The sequence below is a fragment of the Leopardus geoffroyi genome, chromosome C2 (assembly GCF_018350155.1).
Source record: "Leopardus geoffroyi isolate Oge1 chromosome C2, O.geoffroyi_Oge1_pat1.0, whole genome shotgun sequence".
NCBI classification, from domain to species: Eukaryota; Metazoa; Chordata; class Mammalia; order Carnivora; family Felidae; genus Leopardus; species Leopardus geoffroyi.
The window spans coordinates 75,680,905-75,703,783 of NC_059333.1; the positions used below are offsets into that span (position 1 = coordinate 75,680,905).

Below are 22,879 nucleotides of genomic sequence, written 5' to 3' on the forward strand. Positions count from 1 at the left end.
GGGACGCACCTGGGTGACTCAGTCGGTTAAGTGTCCGACTTTGGCTCAGGTCATGATCTCAGGGTTCATGAGTTTGAGCCCCGCACTGGGCTCTCTGCTATCAGCACAGAGGCTGCTTCAGATCCTTTGTTCCCCTCCCCCTCCCCTTTCCTCTCTCTCTCTCTCTGTCTCAAAAATAAATAAACATTTAAAAAACAATGACATTATTTGTAAAGCACTTTGTTGTCTACATGGTGTTTCACATCTGTGTGAGTCTATTGATCTTCGTACATCCCTATGATTGAGGCAGGACTTATAATGTGAAGCTGTATTTTGTGCCTTTTAAGTGATCAAAATGCAATAATATGACTTGGCAGAGAGAGAGAGAGAGAGCGAGCAAGCGAGTGCACCCAGGAGTAATCAGTTTCAATGGTGCTGGTGGCCTGGAGTCTGGAGTCCCACCATGAGGCAGTGTCCTGAGGGGCAGGTGATGGGGATGGAGACATAGGTCTGTTCTCTCCTTTGGACGCAGATCCATGTGCCTTTTATGGTTTATGCATTAAACCATAGGGACCGTACCTTTCAGATGACTTTAGGGATTTCCAGGGCTGCTTGTAACATATGTGATTTTTGCCTTACCTGTTGATTTAGGAACTGAGTTCCTGGTGTAATGCATTCCCACTCTTCTCCCATGTCACAGATGAGGAAGTGGTCTCAGAGGGAGGAATTTTCCTCCTCTGCCTGCACAGGAGGCAGGGTAAAGGATTGATCACATGTCTTCTCAACCTGCAACCACAGTTTCTTCCTCTTTAGCCTCCGTTTCTCTAATTCCCATGGGGATCATGTACGTGTGGACTGGTAATGCCTCTGGGAAGAGAAGCTTGCCCAGAGCTGGCACAATGTGCACTTTGGATGGATAATGAAAGAGTGGTTTCCCTTTGGGTCTTCAGCAGCTCTGGACCGCCTTCGGCTCCTTCTGGCCTGGGTTGGAGACGCCTGTTCGGAAATCTGTAGCTGCTTCTCCTCTGGCATCTAATGAATTCCGGCTGACTTTGAGTGCTCCCGCGACTCCCCTGCAGTTCTTTAAAGCCCGTCTTCCACATGGAATTGGCAGGTGCATTTAATTGTTTGGGAGCCAGATAAAAATGCTTTGTTCTTTGTTCCTACATTATGCCATTTCACAATATCTCTTCTCCCACAAATTGCTGAGGCTGTTCAATTTGGGCCTTCAATTGGCTCTCTGTGAGCAGATCTTTCAATTTATATTCCAAGGCCTGTTCTTTTTGATTACACGTTTCGGAGATCAGTTAGGTTTCTTAATCTATTTATTCGTACTTCTTTTTGCCTGTCTCTTCTCCCTTTAAATCCCTCCCACTGTGAAAAACACGCAGTCATGGGAAATGCAGGTATTTATTTCTCTTGTCTGGCAACTTAGGATTCTTAAATTTTTTTTTTTGACTTACTATTTTTCTTTATGCTTTATTTAGGATGGTGTTAATGATGATGAGAATAATGATGCCATCATCATTATTAAAATGTTTCCTTTATTTTTAATTTTTTAGATATTTATTTTTGAGAGAGAGAGAGAGTGTGTGTGTGAGAGAGGAGGAGGGGCAGAGAGAGAGGGAGACACAGAATCTGAAGCAGTCTCCAGGCTCTGAGCCGTCAGCACAGAGCCCGATGTGGGACTCAAACCCGTGAACCGCGAGATCATGACCTGAGCTGAAGCTGGGCACTTAACTGACTCAGCCACCCAGGAGCCCGTAAATTTTTCCTTTTTAAGTCTGTTCTTACACTTAGCTCTCAAGTAGGCAGTACGTTATCAGTGAATAAGAGAAACACCCAGAAAGGCATGATCCAGACTTCACAAAACATGCCAAACTCCACACCAGGTGCTGGAGTAGAGCTGTGGGCAGGATAATCTGGGTCTCTTTCCTTATGGTGTTTAAAGTCTGGATTCCTCTGGGTCCTCATTTTTCCTGTGGGGTAGACATTGTGAGTCTCGTTAACCTGTGAGGAAACTGAAGCTCAGAGTGTAGCAGCATCTGGCCAGGCTCACACAGTTGAAAAGGGCGGGAGGTGGGTTTTAACCCCAAGCGTGGAGTCTCCAGGGCTAGTGTTAGAGTCTATGCTCAAGGAGGATATTCCAACTTGACTTCTAATAAGATGTGGTGGGACATTATGAGATGTAGATCTCTGGTGCTTCCTTTTTTGTGCTATTCATCTTCTCCCCATCTCCACTGTCCATCCATGAAGTGAAAAAAGGTAGGAGAAGGGGGAAGAGAGGGAAAGAGAGGAGGCTGATGTTCAAAGGAATGGGTTCTGAGGTCAACAGACCTAGCATAGAGTCTTGGCCCTGCTGTGTTTTTACTCTGTGTTCCTAGAACCTTGTTTGTACTATGAAGATGATAGTACCTACCTCAGTCATTAGAGGATTTAATTTAAAAAGAACACAGAAATGAATGTGAAGTATTTAGCATAGTGCAGAATCAATATTTGCAGGCATTGTTTTTCTATTGGAGCCATTTCTTCATTTACATGTTGGGTGTGCACTTATCGAGTGACATCTGGGTTGTAAATCCCGACACTCTGGTCGTAACCTCTATTTTGGCCCATTGTAGGTACTCAATAAGGCATTGTTGAGAGGACATGGTTACATTTGTGATGAACTGTAATTTGGTGAGCGTCAAATGGTAAAAGTCACATTGCATTAAATGCTCCCTCAGTGTAAAAATCTAGTTGTCACAGAAGTGCCCTGGAAAGAAAGAAGCGTCGTGTTCCCACAGGGTCCTCACAGACTAGAGTGATTGCAGGATGGCGTAGGGGCAATGGAGTGAAATGGCCTGAACTGGAAGAAGAGCATGGAAGACTGATGCGGCTGGTGGGATGATGGGTCTTAAAGTCCAGGCTAAGGAACTTAGGCCTCATTCATTCATTCATTCATAATGTGAGGTCATGTGGAGGATGAAGCAGAGTCAATATACTGAACTGTGTCAGAGGCAATTAAAATGGTCTCAGAAGGAGAGAGATGATGAGGGCCTGACTCAGGGCAATGATAATGGGGAAGAAAAGTAGCTGAGAGAAATCAGAGGTGATGAGATGGTTGAAAAGCACTTTTAAGGATCTGGATTTCCGGGTGGTCGTGAATGTAGAAGCAGCAAACCCAGGGTCATTTGGAAATGTAGTTAAGAGTGCCACAGGCAGAGAATAAGAGGCATCTTGATTAAAGTGACCTGGAGTGACTGAGCAGACAATCTGTGGTGAGGACTTCATTCTGAAAATTCCAAGGCACAGTTTGAGGATTTGCCAGATAACTGGGCTTCACCTGTTTCTTTATCCATCTCCCGATTATGGCAGCCAGACTGAGACATTTTCTTTTGTTCCGATTGTTTTCAATTTTCTATGTTTACAGCCTTTGGATTCTAGGAAATGCACGGAAGAACACTTCTTTTTTCCTCCCCATCAGAAAATGAAGAGACTGTTTCTTCTTATTTGAAGTGATCCTTCTTCTCTTTTTTCCCTTCTTTAATAATTCCTAAGAAAATGACCTTAGGAGATGTATATGGAACAGGTTGTGAGGATGGTTCCGCTGAGTGCTAAAAAATACTTAAGAATTCTTTACTGCCAGCTCAGGCAAAAAGAAACAGTGGCTTTGAAATATGGAGCTATTTGTTTCCTATGGTATTCTCTCTCCTTTTACAAGCAAGCCTCCTTTCTAGATCATTTATTTTTGTGGCCATTACACAGATTAAAGAGAGACTGTATAAATAGTGCCACGTGTTGGAGCTGGCACTGTGCATCCTGATTGCCATCTCTGGTTATGCACCTCACTGAAAAGCTGAGACAGGTTCCCCTCCCCCACTCTCTCCTCCTGAACTGCTTTGTCCCAAGTTCTGCTGCTTGATCATTTCCCTGTTGGCAGAACCTGCCTTTGACCCTCAGCTGCAGTGACGGGGAGCGTGTGCTGGCACTGCTCCAAATGCCTGGGGGGACAACTCTTTACCCAAGCTGGCCAATCATTCCTCACGGCGGCTAGGCTCTTCTAGTCTTTGTTGATATTTCCTTGAAAATTCTGGCTCCACAGTTTGTCGTTGGTTCCTTAGTTTCTTTGACATTGAGCTTGTCTTCTTGTTGGAGACTTTAGGGGATACAGTGATAAGACTTGGACACTGTCCTGGAAGTGGCTCTGGAGGGGAAAGAAGGGGAATGATACTTTTTTTTTTTTTTCAAGTGTGCAATTTCATGGTTTTGGTACATTGACAAAGCTGTGCAGCGATCGCCACGATCTAATTCCAGAACATTTTCACCACACGGGGAACAAAGCCCATACCCATTAGCAGTCACTTTCCATTCCTCCTTCCCAACAGCCCCTGCCATTCACCAGTCTACTTTCTGGATCTGTGGATTCGCCTCTTCTAGACATTCTGGACATTCCATATAAACAGAATTATGTAATACACAGCCTTTTGTGTCTGGCTTCTTTCACTTAGCGTAATGGTTTCAAAGTTCAACCATGTTGTACGCTGTAATAATACTTCATTCCTTTTTTGTAGCGAAATAATATTCCATTGTGTGTATAATCACATTTTTTTTTTATGGGAAAAGTATCTTGACTAATATCTTTGGATGTTTTCTGTACTCATTGTTCCATGAACTGTATCGTTTTAAATTCATTTGTCTTCATATTAAACCAACTTGGTAAATATACTTATAATCACCACTTTATACCAAAGGAAGGAGGCATAGATAGGTCACACAGCTAACACTCGGCAGAGCAAGCTTGGTGTAACTGCTGTCTTGTGCTCTTAACCACCCCATAACCCACCCTTCCACTCCCACCTTGCAAGTCAGAGGATATAAGACATATTTTAAATTATCATAAACAAGGAGAAGGTTACCCAGGTCTTAAATTACTGTGGGGGTCAGTAGCTCAGAGTTGGCACTGGCCTGTGGTTTGGTGTGGCGGACAGAAAGTGTGTTACACTCTGAACCATTCTTCCATGCCCTTTGGGTTATGGGACTCAGTGGATTCAGGCCAGCACAAGTGATCAGGCCACATGGAGGTGGGGGTGGGGCTCCCATTCACTGCCAGGTTTGGTCTGGGCTGACTTAGGCAGTGGATGGGGCTGAGCCTGATGCCAGAAGTTTACAGACTGTACATGCACCTGGGTGGGGCTGGGCAGGCAGGAACTTGAGAGCAAGCAGCTTTTTTTTTTTTTTTTTTTTTTTTGCTGGAATGTAGAGGAGTACATGCAGGGCAAAGGGCCATATCCAGCTTCTCACATGTGTGATAAGTGATGGAATGAGTGAGAGATACCATGGGTGGGTGCCAGATTTGAGAGCCTGAAACCTCAACTTGAAGAGTCCATGCAGTGAGGTGCCTTGGTGGGCATGGAAACATGCAGTGAGTGATGCCATACTTGTGTTTTGGGCAGTGTAGGTCTTGCCCAAGTCTATCCATGTTTCAGTTACTCTGCTTGAGCTTCTGTCCAGCAGCTGGCTGGGGGGATGCCATCCAGGTCCTTTCTGATGGCATCACAGAGTGAATGTCCTGGGACGTGGTATTCTCTAGGCCTAGTCTTTGCTTTAGTAGAGCCCCTGGGAGTTGTTCTGTGATAGAATACGTCTGTCTCTGGCAGTTCAGTTACTCATTCAATAAATATTTGAGGCCCTGTCGTGTGCCCAGAAGTATTCTAGGCACGTGAGACACACACCATTGAACAAAATGGATAAGGACTCCTGCTCTCTTGGAATTTAGATATTCTATTGGGGGGAAGCAGACAATATATGATTGACATGATAATAACATTATCATTTTGTTTTTATTTAGTACAGTGAGTGTCATTAAAAGGAAAAGCAGAGCAGAATCAAGGGAATGGAAGGAGGTTGAAATGTTGAGTAGAATAAGGAGATGTTGAAGCAAAAATTTTTAGGTGGTTAAAGATGAGCTACAGGAACATCAGGGGAAGGGTCTTCCTCCCAGGGCAGGATTTGAATATGCTCATGGAATAGCGGGGAGGTGAGTGTAGCAAGTGTGAGCATGGATGGGAAGTAGTGGGATGGGAGAGAGACTTCTCACCCCTCCACCATTGGGACAACCCCGGCTTTTCCTCTGAATGGAATGACAGCCTTTTAGGACTGAACAGAGGAGTGACACATTGGGACATAAGCTTTAAAATCTTCCCTCTGGCTGCAGCATTGAGACTCTTACCATGATACTGAACCTGTAGTATGCTAAGTGCACTGCTTTGAGTAGACAGATGACTCAAAAAATTAAAAAGCATGCATGTGGTAGATCCAGAACATGGGGAGTTCTGGAGTCCTCTGTTAAACCCTCAGGGACCCTCCAAATATATTTCTTTACTTGTCTGTGGTCAATCAGAGCCTCATGGGGAAGGGAATACCTTCTACAGCCAAAGCTTTGCCATGCCGTGGTCCTGGTGGATGTGTTTTTTTGCTGCTGACTATACATGACCAGGCTTTGGATTTTGTTTGCTATAGGAAGACTTAGTAATCAGTACTGAATCATTTACCTACTTTCAGCATAGACTATAAGAAACACAGATGTATGTATATAGCATATAGCATCTGGATACTAATGTGTTATTAACCTTCTGTAGGTTGATTTATTCCATTTCAGAAGGTTTTCTTCAGGTTAGAAGTATGAATTCAAAGGGGGTACTTATAGTCAGTAAAAGACTGGGTCTCTAATGCAATCCCAACTTATTCCATTTGGAGGAGGAAGTAGGTCAGTCAGTAGTCTGTGAATGGACCCCCTCTTACAGCATAAGTATACAATAGTGTTGTATAAAAGTACATATGCCACTTATTTTCTCTGGCTTGATGTGGGGCCTTCTCTGGGCCAGAAGTCTTCAAAGATGCCTCCGGTGTTTGAAGTTCACGCTACGTGTGTTGTACTCCCTTCTCCCCTCCCCATTACTGATGTGTGGGCTAGTTCCTTGGCAAAATGTCAATGCAAATGTTTGTAGAGGCGGGCGAATGAATTAAAAAGCGGAGTAGGCATGTAACTGGCAGACTGAAAGGAAAATGTCAGTTTCTGTGGGTTAAGCAGGATCTTTACGGCATATTTGGCACTCGGCTTCTTCCAAATTCGTCTCCATGAAATAACCTCTCTGTTTTCACACAGGAAATATTTGAATAGCTTTGAAATATGTGTGTAATGCTGGGTATGCGACCAGATGGAAGAGCATTTCTTGGCCGATAAATGTAAACAAGCTGCCGCTGATGTCCATGTTACAGCTGGAGACGTAAATCTACTTTGGCTGGTCATATTTTATTTTTGAGAGTGCTCAGGGCTTTGAAGCTAAGCCCAGACTGAGTTCCTATTTGAATTTTGTGGATGGGGCTTTCATTTGTGTCAATTTTACCTGCCTTTATTGGCTATAATAATTCATCCCAATGTAAAGTGAATCCAACCGTTAATACTTTTCAGATAGCATCCAAATTATCATTTCCATCTCTGGTTCTCTGGGGAAGGTGCTCTGCACACAGCTTTAGGATATTGTAGTTAAAGGAAATTGTCAGCTAAGGTTATTGAGTTTGGAAAGCAAACTGTGATAGGCACCTGATGTGCTGTTTTGAGCTGGGAGTTGTTTTTCCTACAAGAACGTTGGCTTTGGGGCTTTGTGAAGAAGGGTGTTCCACTGTTGTAACCTAAAAATGAAGGAAGGTAAAGTAGCTGCTGTGAATCAAGAACTGTCCTATCCCATACTTTCTTGTTGAATCCAATTCTTTAGGCAAGTTGATCTCATTCCTATTTTTATAATGAGGAAAGTTAGCCTTTGAGTGACACCAGTCCCCAAGATCCCTAACTGAGAGTTAGTGACAGAGCCAAGAATTGGACCTAGTTCTAATCTACTCAAAAGCCCATGTTCTTTTTACTGTCTGGTTATCTCCAGGGAAGGAGCAAGGTCGTGTTTGTTAAGCAGATCCCAAAAGATTTTTTCCTGACGGATCATATGTTTCTTAATCTCTCAGTGATTAAATGGAGAACCTATGACCTTACCTGATTATGACTTTATTTTCAACACTTAATCAAGAAAAGTAGTGTTGGTGCTCAGAGACTCGATCAGCTGGATCTTGTTTTGACAAATATCTATGTGATTATCTTCCAGCTCTGTGACTCTGAGACCATAAAGACTCAGGAGTGGCTCCTTTCAGGGTATTTCCAGAGTGTCTGTCTCCATGTGGTGGTTAGTCTTCTCCAACTGGGCTGTAATTGCTACCTCCAAATAAAAGGGTTCAGGGAACCCGGAAACCAGATCATCTGGGGGATCTGAAATAAATTTACATTGAGAAAAATCCATTGGCATTTAGTAAAAATGTTTGCAGGAGTCAAGGTGCCCATGCATACACCTGTCTGGGCTTGTGCCACACTCTTACATCTTGCTGCAGGTATGATAGAAAAGTAAACATGGTTAAGTCCCAAGACGACCACAGACTTAAAGGTTATGATATGTGGAGCAGAAGTGATAGATGGTCCCTGGCTTTGTTATCTTAGGGATCCCTTTCCAGCAGTGTCCTGAATGCAGCTTGGTCAAATGATGGCTATTTCTCCGGTTTTAAATGAAACTGCATGACCTCTTTGTTCAGGGTATTTTTGGTGTGTTTCCAATCAAAAGAGATTTGTCTGGGGTTCCAAATCTCTGAGTTCTATCAGGGGTAATACTGTGGGTGGATGAGGAGGGGGATCAGTGGTGTGGATTTGTCTCTATGCACGTGAGCACATTGACCCGAGCATGTGGTTGTGGTGTGGCGGGGATGGGGGTGGCAGGGGGAGGGTGAGAAAGAAGGAGAAGTGTACCAGGTAGTTAGATATAAAAATAAAACAAAACCGGGGTGTCCGAGTGGCTCAGTCGGTTGAGTGTCTGACTTCAGCTCAGGTCATGATCTTGCGGTTTGTGTCATTTGCTGACAGCTCAGAGCCTGGAGCCTGCTTCGGATTCTCTGTCTCCCTCTCTCTCTGTCCCTCCCCCATTCACTCTCACTCTGTCCCTCTCAAAAATAAATAAACATTGAAAAAATAATAAAACAAAATGCCAAAACAGCCTACGCCATAGGATTATTAGGAAAATCTACTGAAATAATATGTATGAAGTGCTCTAAGCCTGGCATCTAGTAAGTACTTAATAAATACTGTTTTTTAATGTCTTTACTATTGCTTCTATTACAGTGGTTATATGCATATCAAATGTGCATGGGAGAAAGACTTATGAAATACTAAGATATGCTATAAGTTTTATAACATAACTGATAGAATTAGGTGATGGCTATGATTACAGTATAATTCAGATAGTTGAGAAGGTTGGGTATTCAATGAGATCTTTATAATGATTTGGCTAAAGGCATTATTTTAGATGATAATGCAGATGTGGACTCTTGTGTACTACTTGTTTGAAGCCTCTGGTGGAGGGCAAAGGGAATGACCAGAGTGAAATTTGACACGTCCTTCCAGTGAGGCCTTCACAGTGCTTGGGGGGCGGGGATGGTGGGGGGAGTGGATGGCAGAGATTATCAGCCTGGCAGGGTGAAGAAACATTAACAGCTGAGACATGAATTATGGACTAAGGAGGCCTAGAATTTCCTCACCTTTGCCACCCTCCTGTCCTGTGGTAGAAATTTATTATGACTGGAGCATAGATGTGGATGCCCACCAAGGCAGGGGATGGAGAGGAAATGTGCTGCAAATGGCAGTCGTGATTATTGATGCAAGATGGGCTCTACCACAAAGATCACCAGTGACTCCGTACTGGGACAAGAGAGACTTTTTGGATGCCAAGACCATTTGCCTGAGTTAGGGATGGTGCATTGTTCTTCCTGTGACTCGTAACTGATGAAAGTGGTTGCAGTTTCTTTTTCCTTGGCTCTTAAACACAAAAGGAGAAAACCTTACTCAGTAAATTATGTCATTTGAAGAATGTGTGCTGGTCACCCGATGATCCTTCTGCCACAATTCTTTATGCTTCTTCATCCCTTAGTCTGCAACTTCGAGCTTCCCAAGAAAATGGGACAATGAATACATGTGTTTCTTTTAATTTTGAATCAGATTTACTTAGCAGCCAAGTCTATAGTGAGTAGAGGATCATTCTTATTTAAGAGGCTGTTAATCACCAATTGTAAAAGTTCCAAGTGGGAACTGACTGGCCAGAGCTTTCGTCTTGTTGGCATTCCTTTGGAGGAAATAAGGAAAGAGGCTGCCAGCTGCCTGGTTGAGAGAGGGGAGGCTTAGAAGTGGACTTTCTCCTACAGATCAAAGAGAGGCTCTTTGCTTATTCAGCTTTCTCTTTTTCAGGCAAAACGTGGTGGGTAAGAATGGTGTCCTTGTGAAGGAGCAGGCTGGGATTGGCCGTGGGAGTTAATGTGGGGAAGGGGTCCTGTTGGGGGGAAGGGTTTTGACGCATCTCATCTCCCTCTGGAGTTCCCAACCTGTTGGAAATTGGGAGCACAGAGTAGGGGTGTCCTCGGACTCCACCTGATCTCGCTCAGTGGGTTTTGTTGACTCCATTTGCCAGAGGGGAGAAATGATGGGGGTGGGGGGAAGGCAGAGATCTGCTTGTAAACAGAGGTGGGTGGTGCCATGTTGTTTACCTCCCTCACCTGTGTTTGGGGATTGCATCTAGAGCTTTGGCATCACGATAGCTATGTGGCATCATCTGCTAATTTACCCATCCGTCAGTTTGTGAAAAGGAAGGAGAGGGGAAGGTATGGAGTGCTGCAGGGAGATGAACTGTCTAAACTCATTCCCTCCTAAAAGGCTGAAAGTAAAATAAAAATAAACTTGAACATTCATGGGCATTGTGTATCCAGGCCGGATTACCACAGAGGCAGGAATGAGGTAAGCGAGAAGGCCTGGCTGGGTGGGGGGAGGAAGCCATTCAGGTGGTTTTGGTGTAGGGTTCTGGCCAAGGGAGGCAGACATAGAAGGAACAGGATTGAGTGGATATCCAGCTCTGGCCCAGAAGAGCATGTTTCATAATCAGTAGATGAAGTGAGCACAGTTTGTAAGGAGTCAGGAGAGCAAGGTGCTCTGGCCCAAGTCCGGTGGTTTGGACTCAGTCTACACATGGCAGGCAAGTTCCAGGATATGCTTGGAAAGGTGCCATCCGTGGCTGCTGGCAAGCCTGGGCTGGGGACTGTGTAGGCACCTCTCTCCCATAGTCTTCTTGACCAGTGGACAAGGAGGGTGATATTTACTTCTCTTTTACTGATGGGGGAACCAAGGCTCAGGAAAGCAAAATAACTGCTAAGTGGCAGAGCCGGGATGGGAATACAAGTGTTCTGTTTCAATGTCCAGAGCACTTTCTTCCCTCACCAGCTCTGGTTTATATGTGCATGATGTACACACTTCCTCTGACAGATTTTAGTGTCACCCAAACAGAGATATGTTTATATTTCTGTGAATTTAGTCCAATTTTCATGAGCAAATGTCCCTACCTCGATTGCTTTTGAACCGAGAAGGGTGCATCTCTGTAGTGCCAGCACGGTGTGCGGTTGCAGAGCTGGCCCCTGGGCTGTGGTGACAGTCCTGGGTCATCATAGCAGGTGGAGGAGAAGCACGGGTTACTGAAGCTGGGTTCTTAGCACCTTGGCTCATGGGAAGCCTGATCAGCGTTCTGCTACAACATACCGGAGACAGGAAAGAGCTTGCTTTCAGACAGGAAGGAGCTTGCTTTCGGTGTTTGTCTTTTGTAGTTCCACCAAAAGGGCTGACTTAGTGGCGGGCAAGCCTCTGGCAAGCTCCAGAAGTGGCTGGTTGAGCCACTTTTTTGGCCAGGGTTGAATCATGTTACTCCCTTAGTAAAAGCATACATGTTTCCCCACCGTCTGTAAGGTAAGGTTCAAATTTCTTTTGGAATCTCAAACCTCTTCAACTTGGCTTGAGCCTCCCTTTGCACCTGGTCTCCCGGGAATCTCCCTCTCAGGCCACCACGGAGCCAGTCTTCCAGGCTCTGTGAATGGCCTTTGCCACTGCCTCCCTATCAGGACACTAATTGGCCTTTGAATGTCACCTGTTCCATTAGGTCTGCTCCCCCTTTCCCCCAATAGTCAGCCTTTGGTTAGTCGGCTGTGAGCACTTTCTGTCTCTGCTAGACTGCCCCAATCCTTGCTTCCCTCAGCTCATATACTAATCCTTATCTCACAGGACTGTGCGGACTGCTGGGTGTGTAGAAGATGCTTGACATTTGCTGAGTTAAAGGGCTCAGGTTTTGTTTCTGCATGGGATCAGTAAATCTCTGAGCACAGTGCATTCATCGGAGACTCTTTGGAAGACTGTTCCTTTATCTTCCTCCTTTCCACTGTGGGATCATGTGAAACAGAAAGACTGCTGGGCTTGGAGTTCAAGAAACCAGGATGCTAGTCCTGATCTACTCTCCAGCCTGTGTGACCTGGGCCAGAGCAGCCTCAGTTTCCCTAGCAATGAAATGAGTGTGAGCCCACTGATCCTCTGTCGGGCTTGCACTAAACCAGGTGGGCACTAGCCTTGTGCATCTGGATGTGCTTTTTTCACCCCAGTGGCATGTGGCTTCCTTTCCTCCAGTCCCTTAAGACTGTTAATTGAGGACAGTCTGCCATAGAGTAGGGCCCTTTTGTTCATTTCACTAGAATGGCCCTAAATGCACCCAACGTGGGCGGCAGCTTCGAAAGCCTCTGAGTAATTGGATGGCATCCACTTCCCTGAGATCCCAGATATCCCACAATCTAAATGTGCTTTGAATCTCCTTTGGCATTTTGATGATTCTTCTCCTGTTACATAGGATGACCGGACAAGATTGATAAAACCAATATCATTTCTCCGTGCTTTCCTCCTCAGACCTGCCACTGTTGTGAAGGATTGTTTTTGAAAGGCCTGTGGATCACTCCAACAGTGGGTCCTCTTTTATTAGTATTTTACTTTATTTTATTAAAGATAACAGTGTTATTTGGAGTCAGTTCTTGAGGTTGAGGTGATTTAAGGGAAAACAGATCTTACCCATTTACTCTAATTCTGTGTCTATAATGTCTACAATATTTATGGCATTAATTTCGTAGGCAATGTATTGTATACCAGAACAGCATGTTATATACATGAATGGTGGTGCCTTGACTGAAGTATGTGTCCCGTGGTAGCTTTGTCCTCAGGCACGTGACTAAATATGCACACAGATTAAATGGACGAGTGAGTATTCAGAAACCTTGGTCTCTGGCAGGCGGCTGTGAGAGGCCAGGGTTGACATGCTGAACCGTGTTCACGACATCCCTCTTGTTCTCCATTCCTACCTCAGCTGCTCTCTGGTTCTGCTTTTTATTTCCTCCTCTGGATCATTACAAAAGTCTCCTGTGTGAATTTCTGGGTTTATGTTGTCCATGCCCACCAGTCAAATCTCCCAATCCTGGTTACTGCCTAGTCACCCCCTTGCTCAAGGACCCTTACTCCATTGCCCAAGTCAGAAGAAAACCCTTGGCTGACACTTCCCTGCCCCTGTGTCTGCATTATTCATGTCTGCAGTATGGAGTCCCCCACCCTTCACAAACTCATCTTCCCTTCAAAACCTACTTGTGTGACTAAGAACTCCCAGGTTTCAGGGCTTTCTTCTACCAAACCTTGCAGCTCTTAGTGTGGCCGAATGTATTGGTTATTTAGTGCCGTGTAACAGATTACTGTACAATGTAAAACAACAAACATATATTGTCTCCCACAGTTTCTGAAGGTCAAGAATCCGTAAGTGGCTTAGGTGGGTGGTTGTGGTTCAGGATTTTTCCTGAGGTTGTAGTCTGGCTGTCAGTCAGAACTGCAACCATCTGAAGTTTTGACTGGGGTGGAGGATCCACTTCTAGGCTCACTCATGGGGCTCTTGGCAAGAGACCCCAGACCTTCTCTACTCAGTCCTCTCCATAGGGCTGCTCAATGACATGGCAGCTGGCTTATCCAAAGTGAGTGATCAGAAAGACAAACAAAGATGGCAGCTGCAGTGCCTGTTGTAACCTAATCCTGGAAGTAAAACCCATCACTTCTGTTGGGCCCATTGACCAACCGTGGTACATTGTGGAAGATGACCGCTCGAAGATGTGACTAACAGAAAGTGAGGTCATTGGGGGCCACATTGGGTTTTGGTTACCGCCCCTGCCCTGTCTTTTTGCATGTATATGTTGTTTTTCCAGCTAGTCTCAGGGATGATTAGAGATCAGAGACTGGTCTCATTCACTGCTGTTGCTCCCATACTTCATTCAAAGTGCTTTTCACAGAGCTGCTTAGTTTGTCTTCACAATAATTTGTTGGGCTTTTTAAAAACTAATTAATTAAAACAGATGCAGGAAACTAAGGTCCAGAGGTATTAGTTATCTAAGTCAATCAGCTACTATATGACAGAATTTGTGAATTCATTCCCAGGTCTTTTCTGATCTAATACTTAGGTGTTTTTTGTTTTGTTTTGTTTTTCATTTTACACATGATTTGCCGATTATGACTTCTGTAAAATATTTGCTACAACCCGCATCCTGTCTATCAGCTTTGGTGATAATTTAGAGGAACAACTTGGGGGCAGCCAGCGGTACAGGGAAGTATTTGTATAAAGCAATTCCAAGATGGGAAAAGTTTCTAAGAGATTGTCCCAACCAATTGAAATCTCATCTTCTGGGCTTTCATCTGTTCAGCAATTGTTTAAGTGAAGCCCCTGATTTATCTGCCTGTTCTACCGAACAAGGGAGCTTCAGAGGCCCGTACAAGTGTCACGTTTCAGCAGGTTTTTCTTGTGTGGTCATCCCAGGAAGTCTCGCCTGTTACCTTCTACCACAAGGCACACAAGACACTGCCTATCACAAAACCTTGCTCATGTGTTTCAGACAAAATGAGAACAGACTCTTGGTCTTCTGGGTTTTGTGGGATTAAGTCATAATTTAAATTGGAATATCTCCTGATAAATCGTCCTAGATACCATGACTCCGTCCACAGGGAGCCTGGTGTGGTGGTGGGGTGGAGGAAAGGGAAGGAAAGAAAAGAAAAAAAGGGAAAAAAAGGAAAAGGAAAGTCCTTGCTGTACCTTCGAACACAGAGTTATGGTGGTGGAATTAAAGGAGCTTTGATTTTCTTTTTCATTTTGAACAAAACTCTGGCCCCCATAGTTGGCTTTCAAAATGTGGAATGAGTACAAGTGTTTCTAATTTCAGTCATTCTTCCTTTATTCTCTGCAAAAAGGGGAACACGACAGGTGGCATTCTAAAACTTGAACACCTCGAGCTTTGTGTTCCCTCTCATGATCATCTTTTATGTCTGCAGGGGGCATTTAGACTTATTCTAGTAATGGTCCTTTGGGTTTTTGACTTACTGGCTGAAGATACTTTTTTTTTTTTTTTTTTATTCTTGATTTAGGTATGTCCTCCACCCCTTAGGCCTGGAAAAGTTTTGAGTACTGGTTTTTCAAGCTCTTTTTTTTATCTCTACATGGGTATTTTTTCATTGTTTATTTTTTTTTTCCTGTCACGGTCATAGGGTGGTTTAATATTACATGTCTCGCCACAGTGCATTTTCCCGAAATTGCGGAATTTCTTGGATCTCTTCAAAGAGTCCAAAAACACTGGGGAGAAGGAGAGGATGAGAAAGGGATTTGAAAAAGAATTGGGAATGAGATTTCTTAGACACTTTCATACTCTGAGGTGGTTATAAGTTGTTTTCTGCATAGATTGACATTCTCTCTCTCTCTTTTTAAATTTTTATTCATTTATTTTTAATTTTTTTTAATGTTTATTTATTTTTGAGACAGAGAGAGACAGAGCTTGAGCGGGGGAGGGACAGAATCCGAAGAGAGGGAGGCACAGAATCCGAAGCAGGCTCCAGGCTCTGAGCTGTCAGCACAAGGCCTGACTCAGGGCTTGAACTCGTGAACCGTGAGATCATGACTTGAGCTGAAGTCTGCCACTTAACTGACTGAGCCACCCAGGTGCCCCAAATGTTTATTTTTGAGAGAGAGAGAGAGCACGAGTGGGGTGGTGCAGAGAGAGGGGGTCGTGACAAAGGATCTGAAGCAGGTTCGTGCTGACAGGAGAGCCTGATGTGGGGCTTGAACTCATGAACCATGAGATCATGACCTGAGCCAAAGTTGGACGCTCAACCAGCTGAGCCACCGAGGTGCCCCAGATTGACATTATGTTGAGCAGCTGTACTCTGAGTCAAATTCTTTTCTCTGGAGCTCTGAGGAAGTTCCCATTCTGATGACGGTAGTATTCTCTCTCACTATTTTGTTTCCATGTCCACATATATCTATATGCAAATAATACTTAAATATTCATGTGGAGACATACCTGCAAGCACAAAATATTTCCAGAAACGTCCATATTTATTTGCAGTTCCTTCCTCTCACCCCTGCCAATATAAATGGGCATTTAAAACTTCAGGGGAGCAATTATTAGTCCTTGAGAGAAGTTACCTGGTCAGGTGGCTTTGGTCAGTTTAGGTACATTTTACAGGGCCTACCCAGACATAATATCTAGGAATGCCGCGGGTAAGACCGGACATCAGAAAGAAAACACAGTTTGGAGCAGGAAGAGGAGTCTCCCTTTTGATAGGATTTCCTTAGCACCCAAGGGTTGCTTTGCCCCTGGAGGGAAAGTACACAAATTCAGAGAGGATATATGCAAAAGTAATTAAGCGACCTGGCATGCTGACCTCATTACCCTCTGATACGTATACCCTCACTTACAACAAACATGGTGACAATCATAGTTATTAGTATGTAAAGCCATTAGCTATTTGCCCAGTACTGCATGGGTTCTGTCTTTGACTTCACAGCATCCCTGCCCCCAAGTCCACTCATTTACCACCATGAAGAAGTAAGTCCTGTTCATTTTGTAAAGAGAGAGGGTAGTAGTAGCTCAGTGACTAAATGGTGTAAATAGCTCAAACTGGGAAAGCAGAATTTCAAACCCAACGCTTTTTTTATCGCCCAAGAACCCAAGCCTTTTTGACTTCTAATTTAGTACACTTCCCTGCCTCTGTCCCTAACTTAACTGCACATTCACTAGCTTGACTTCATAAAAGGGGAATCATATATTTTTGGTTCTATTATTGCTTCTTTCTTTCATTCCTGCTCCCATATTTCATGAGGTCAAGACCGTAGACGCTTTTGTGTTTCTAGTTTCCATTCCATTCTCAGAATATGACAGACATTGACAGACACTGGAAATCATGGTAGTTGAAAATATGCCCACAGAATCTTTGACATTCCCTTCAGAAGATGGAGCCTATTCTCCTTGGATGTGGGTTGGCCTTAGTGACCCATTTCTAACAAGTAGAAAAAAGTAAAGATGACAATGTGTGTCTTTAGAGACTAGATATAAAAGGCACCATGGCTTCCTCCTTGCTCTCTCTACTGGATCACTCACACCAAGGGAAGTTAGCTGCCCTGTTATGAGGACACTTAGGATGTCCTATGGAGATGCCCATGTGGTGAGAAACTGAGGCCTCTGGTCAAGAATTTGGAAATGGATTATTTAACCCCAGTCAAGCCTTCAGTTAATTACTTAACAGCTGCCTCACCAAAGACCCTGCATTAGAAATACCTAGCCCCACCATGCCTAAACTCCCACTTTACAGAAACTGAAAGATAAGAAATGCTTGTTTTAAGTTCTGGGTGTTGTGTTATGTAATAACACACAAAGTAATATAGAAATAAAAGGATACAAACCCCAAAGAGCTCCGGGCCTATGCTTCACGTCGTTGATGTTACTGACTCAATGATACAAACTGTGATTTATAGACACCAGCTACTTCTCTGTTGTTTTCTTTCAACTCTGAGAAAATCTACAGCAGTTTTGAGTGTTTTCCAAATGATATAATCACCGGGGGATCATTTAAAAACCCACGATCGAAGGCCCCACACGGGCCCATGAAATGGAACATTCTAAGGACAGGGTTTTGGAATTTCCATTTCCAAAAACCCCTTTGAGAGGATTCAGATGCAGACAGCCTGAGCTTGTCCAAGGAATACTGTTTGGGAACCAGTGAACTAGAACACTTTCCCCTTATTTCAGTTCTGATCATGAAGATTTAATTTGGTTTAGTTCTCTTGTAGGGCCTCATCTTAACGTCTTCCGTGATAGGGGAGCATGCCTTGGAATGAAAAACTGTTGTCAGATCTGCAGCTCGATGCCCCCTACAAGCTCCATTTTGTGCTTGGCATGGAGCCCACGTCAGACCAGGGCTCGAGACTGTCTGTTCAGGCATCGCGTGGGACCAAGAACAGAGAAGAGGGGTTCCAATGCAAATGTTGAGTCTACTGCCTGGTATTAGTCTCAAAATTAGGCATGTTTCTGTTTAAGTGTCTCCCCATGTATACAGATCTCAGGAGGCTCTTTTGGGAAAGGAAGGAGCACAGAGGAGAATTGATAGCTATGGAGAGCACTCTGGGGGACACTTGTTGGCCTTCTAAAATGAAGGAAGAAGTCCCAGTCCCACACTCCACTCAGTAGATGCTGACAGAGTTCTGGCGCAAGCAGAGCATATTTTAAAGACGTGTTCTTAGTTCTTCGGTGAAATATTCTAATCCTAACATAAAATCACTTCTTTATCCAACGTGGACACTCCTGGGAGGTCACTGTCCCTGGGCACTGTCCAGGTGCCACAGAGGAGACTGGGGCTCTGTCCTGTGATGTACAGTGCTTTTCCACAATGGTGGTGATAGAGCTGGACCTTGAGTCTGCACCTGTATATTCTTACAGTTTCTTGGTGATCCGTGTACGATGACCGAGGAGGTAAATCACACAGACAACATCTAGCATATGGAAAGGTAAATTTTTAGTAAGCTCCTAAATAGGACTCTGATCCTCAAAAAAAGAACAAACAAAAGAAACAAATAAAATTAGTTCTTCAGACATCGTGACTAAATACTGGGTATAACTTCTGTGATGTATACCATCTGGATGTCTCTGCCAAGTGTCAATGTTTGTTGTATGATCTGCATTTTTTTTGTTTTGTTTGTTTTTTTATTTGTTTTTGAGAGAGAGCGTGAGTCGAGGAGGGGCAGAGAGAGAGGAAGACATAGAATTTGAAACAGGCTGTAGGCTCTGAGCTGTCTGCACAGAGCCCAATGCAGGGCTCAAACTCGGGAATGGCGAGATCATGACCTCAGCTGAAGTCGGACGTTCAACCAACTGAGCCATCCAGGTGCCCCCGATCTGCATTTTTAAAAAATTTTTTAATGTTTTATTTTATTTTTGAGAGAGAGGGAGACAGTGTCCAAGTGGGGGAGAGGCAGAGAGAGAGGGAGACATAGAATCTGAAGCAGGCTCCAGGCTCTGAGCTGTCAGCACAGAGCCCCGATACAGGGCCCGAACTTGTGAACCACGAGACATGACCTGAGCCAAAGTTGAATGCTCAGCCACCCAGACACCCTCTGCATTTTTTAAAGAGAAAAAGTCTGGGGGTTGGGAGTGGGTGTTGAGTGTTCCTATTTCCCCCATGAGCTTTGATCTGAAGTCTCTTCTGGTACCACGCAAGTATGTGACCTTGGAAAAGTCACTTTCCTGCTTTAGAACTCAAGTCTTCCCATTAGACAAAGGAGAGATGTAGACACATCTGTGATCCAAGTTATTATCTAAAGCAGTGAATCAATCAGCACTGTATTAGTTGACTAGGGGTGCTCTACTGAAATATCACAGACTGGGTGGCTTCAACAACAGATTTATTTCCTCACAGTATTGGAGGCTGGGAATCCAAGATCAAGGTGTCAGCAGGTTTAATTTCTCCTGAGACCTCTCTCCCTGTCTTGCAGATGCCTTTCTTCTCACTGTATCCTCACATGGCCTTTCCTCTCTGTACATGAGTTCCTCATGTCTCTTTGTCCAATTTCTTCTTTTTTTTTTTTTTAACTGTTTATTTATTTATTTTTGAGAGAGAGGGCACACAGGAGGCACTGTTAGTTCAGAGCCCGATATGGGTAGGGCTTGAACTCATCAACCTTGAGATCATGACCTGAGCAGAAACTAAGAGTTGGACACCCAAGTGACTGAGCCACCCAGGTGCCCCACCCATTTCCTCTTCTTATAAGGACACAAGACAAATTGGATTAGGACCCACCTAATGGTGTCATTTTAACTTAATCATTTCTTTAAAGGCCCCATCTTTAAATATAGTCCCATTTGGAGATACTGGGGGTTAGAGCTTCAGAACAGCGAATTGGGGGGAATACAATTCAGCCCATAACAAACATCCAGATTATCTTCACAATTATTAGAGATCCATTGTGAAGCACTGGCTGGGGTTAAATGTGGGGCAGGGTTGGGTATCTATAGCAGAGGTAGAACAGATAGAATCAGCCCCCTTGAGGCATCTGGTCGTTTCCCCACTTTTCCAGAGAAAAGTTCTGAGATTATCTCTGGAGTTCAGTAGAGTCAAAGTTAAAGTCCCAGAATGCTAGCAATAAAGGAGACCTTCAAATAATACCCCTATTTAATATTAAAAGAAATGGAGGGCTAGAGAGGGGTTGCACTATGTTTATAATTAGGTCTCGATTTATAACTCAATTACATCTGCTCAAAGACAAATCAGAGTATATAACCATAGTTTCTGACCTCAGTGTTGCCTCACTCCAACACCTCTGAGACACCCCAACTTAGGAGTGGTATGACATTTTTCCAAGCTCCAAGGAGGAGAGGATATGATGATACTTCACCGGGATGTGCTAAGAACATTCCCAAAATAGTGACGTTCTGTAATCAAAAGCTTTTTGTCGAGGGAGAGGGCTTTTTCAACACTTTCTTCTTGCTCTCCCAAAGGAGGGCAGTTTTCTCACCATGAGTTATAGGATCAAGGGTAGTATATCTATAAGTTGGCGGAGTTTTTCTTTATAGTTAAACAGGTGAAAAATAGCCAGAAACAATAATAGAAGTGATCCATTTAACTCTTTAGTTTAATTCCAGAGTTAGGACTAGAAACAATTTTTGGTGTCTAAAACTTTTAGAAACCAATAGACTGTTGAAATGTTTTAAGAGATTACATACAATTGCTATCATTTCTTTTCTGGAGTCCATAAGTGGTTTGAGATTCAGAGATGTGACCTGGCACTTTCTCTGGGTTAAGTGGAATAAAATTTGCAAATATTGGTTGTATACTTTTTTTTTTTTTCAACGTTTTATTTTTATTTTTGGGACAGAGAGAGACAGAGTATGAACGGGGGAGGGGCAGAGAGAGAGGGAGACACAGAATCGGAAACAGGCTCCAGGCTCTGAGCCATCAGCCCAGAGCCTGACGCGGGGCTCGAACTCACGGACCGCGAGATCGTGACCTGGCTGAAGTCGGACACTTAACCGACTGCGCCACCCAGGCGCCCCTAGTTGTATACTTTTAAGAAATTTTTTAGGGGCACCTGGGTGGCTCAGTCAGTTGAGTGTCTGACTTCTGCTCAGATCTCAATCTCACAGCTTGTGAGTTCGAGCCCTGCATTGGGCTCTGCGCTGACAGCTCAGAGCCTGGAGCCTGCTTCGGATTCTGTGTCTGCCTCTCTCTCTGCCCCTTCCCACTCATCTTTTTCTCTCTCTCACAAAAATATACGTTAAAAAAAAATTTTTTTTAAAGAAATTTTTTGAAGACCATGGGTATATCAAATAAGAATAATCCTGTCAGGTATCTCTTCCTGTGATAGAAAACAATGGTTTACATAATTCAACAGACATCTCAATTTGTCCTGGGAAAGAAATTCTGTGAGCATCATATTGGTGGTCCCCATTTGTCTTACTCCCATGATAAAATATCTAGCATGTACCCTCGTTAGCCTACTGAGAGAAAGGCTGCCAGCTTTTCCCAGAATCTGAAACAGGGACATCTGTGTTTAAGGACTGGCTACTTCTTATTTATAAAGTGAATTATCTGAGTGTAAAAATAGAGATATTTTTTAATATTGTGCCAGAATGACCTGCCCCTTTTATTGTATGTCTGCTGTTCATGAGACAGAATATTTGCACCACAGACCCACTGCCTATTTTCAGAGAGTTCCAAAATGATTTATTCATTCAACAAATATTTTAGTGAGGCATCCTGTGCTAGCCACTAGCGACCGAGCAGTGAACAACAACAACAAAGACCTGCCCTGTTATTGTAGTGAGAAAGATAGGCCTTCATAAAATAATTTCACGTTTGAAAGGAAAACTGCAAGTTGGGCTACACTTTCCAAAAGAAATGAACGTGATTCTGGGAGATTCAGGAGCAGATAAGCAAGGAGCCTGCCCCAGGCTGGAAGGCGTCCCTGGGAACCTCATTCTGGGCTGAGAAATGGTGGGGGAGGGGGAGGCTAAGCCAGAAGGCCTGAGCTGTGGTGACAGGAGACCAGGGTCACACAGAGGAAGGGCATGGCATGTACCTGAAGGAGGCATAATGGAAAACAACAGGTTGGCAAGGAAAGATTTTGGGTTTTTGTGTGTCTTCTTTCCTTTTCTGGTGTGACTTTGGGAAAAATCACCTCACTTCTTTGGGCCTCATGCCCTTATTTGCATGAATGAGAGAATCTGAGGTTACCCCAGAGTCCCTGAACTAGATTCTTTCATTCACACAGATTGCCCAAGCACCTACTGTGTACCGGGTAATCTGATTGGCCCTGCGATTCAAAGGTGAATTAACTGGGATCATTGACCTCAAGCAGCTGGATCCAGCAGCAGAGACCAACAGAGGAGACAGCCGATTGTGGTGTTGTGTTGTGGGTGTCACGGGAAGACGGATGACCGTGGGATTAGCCCCGGTGGGAGGAGGATGGCAGTCTGGAGGACTTCACAGAGAAAAAGACCTTTCAGCAGAAAACGGGGAAGTCAGCCTGGGCAGTCAGCAAGGTAGGAAACGATTCTTGGAGACTGGACATCTTCACTGGGATAATAATGTGTCACAGTACTCTAAAGTACTGATGATGCAAGCATGCCCTTT

General features: G+C 44.0%; 1 protein-coding gene and 1 non-coding gene across 2 annotated transcripts in view; both read left to right on the forward strand.

The window, feature by feature from the left end:
* The window catches only part of MB21D2 (Mab-21 domain containing 2), a 114,775-nt gene that overhangs the window by 53,157 nt on the left and 38,739 nt on the right, over positions 1-22,879 (forward strand). The gene's annotated exons all lie outside the window — the stretch shown is intronic.
* Positions 18,541-18,745, forward strand: LOC123576278. Its single transcript, XR_006701288.1, has one exon. It is a non-coding gene; the product is annotated as a small nucleolar RNA SNORA73 family (small nucleolar RNA).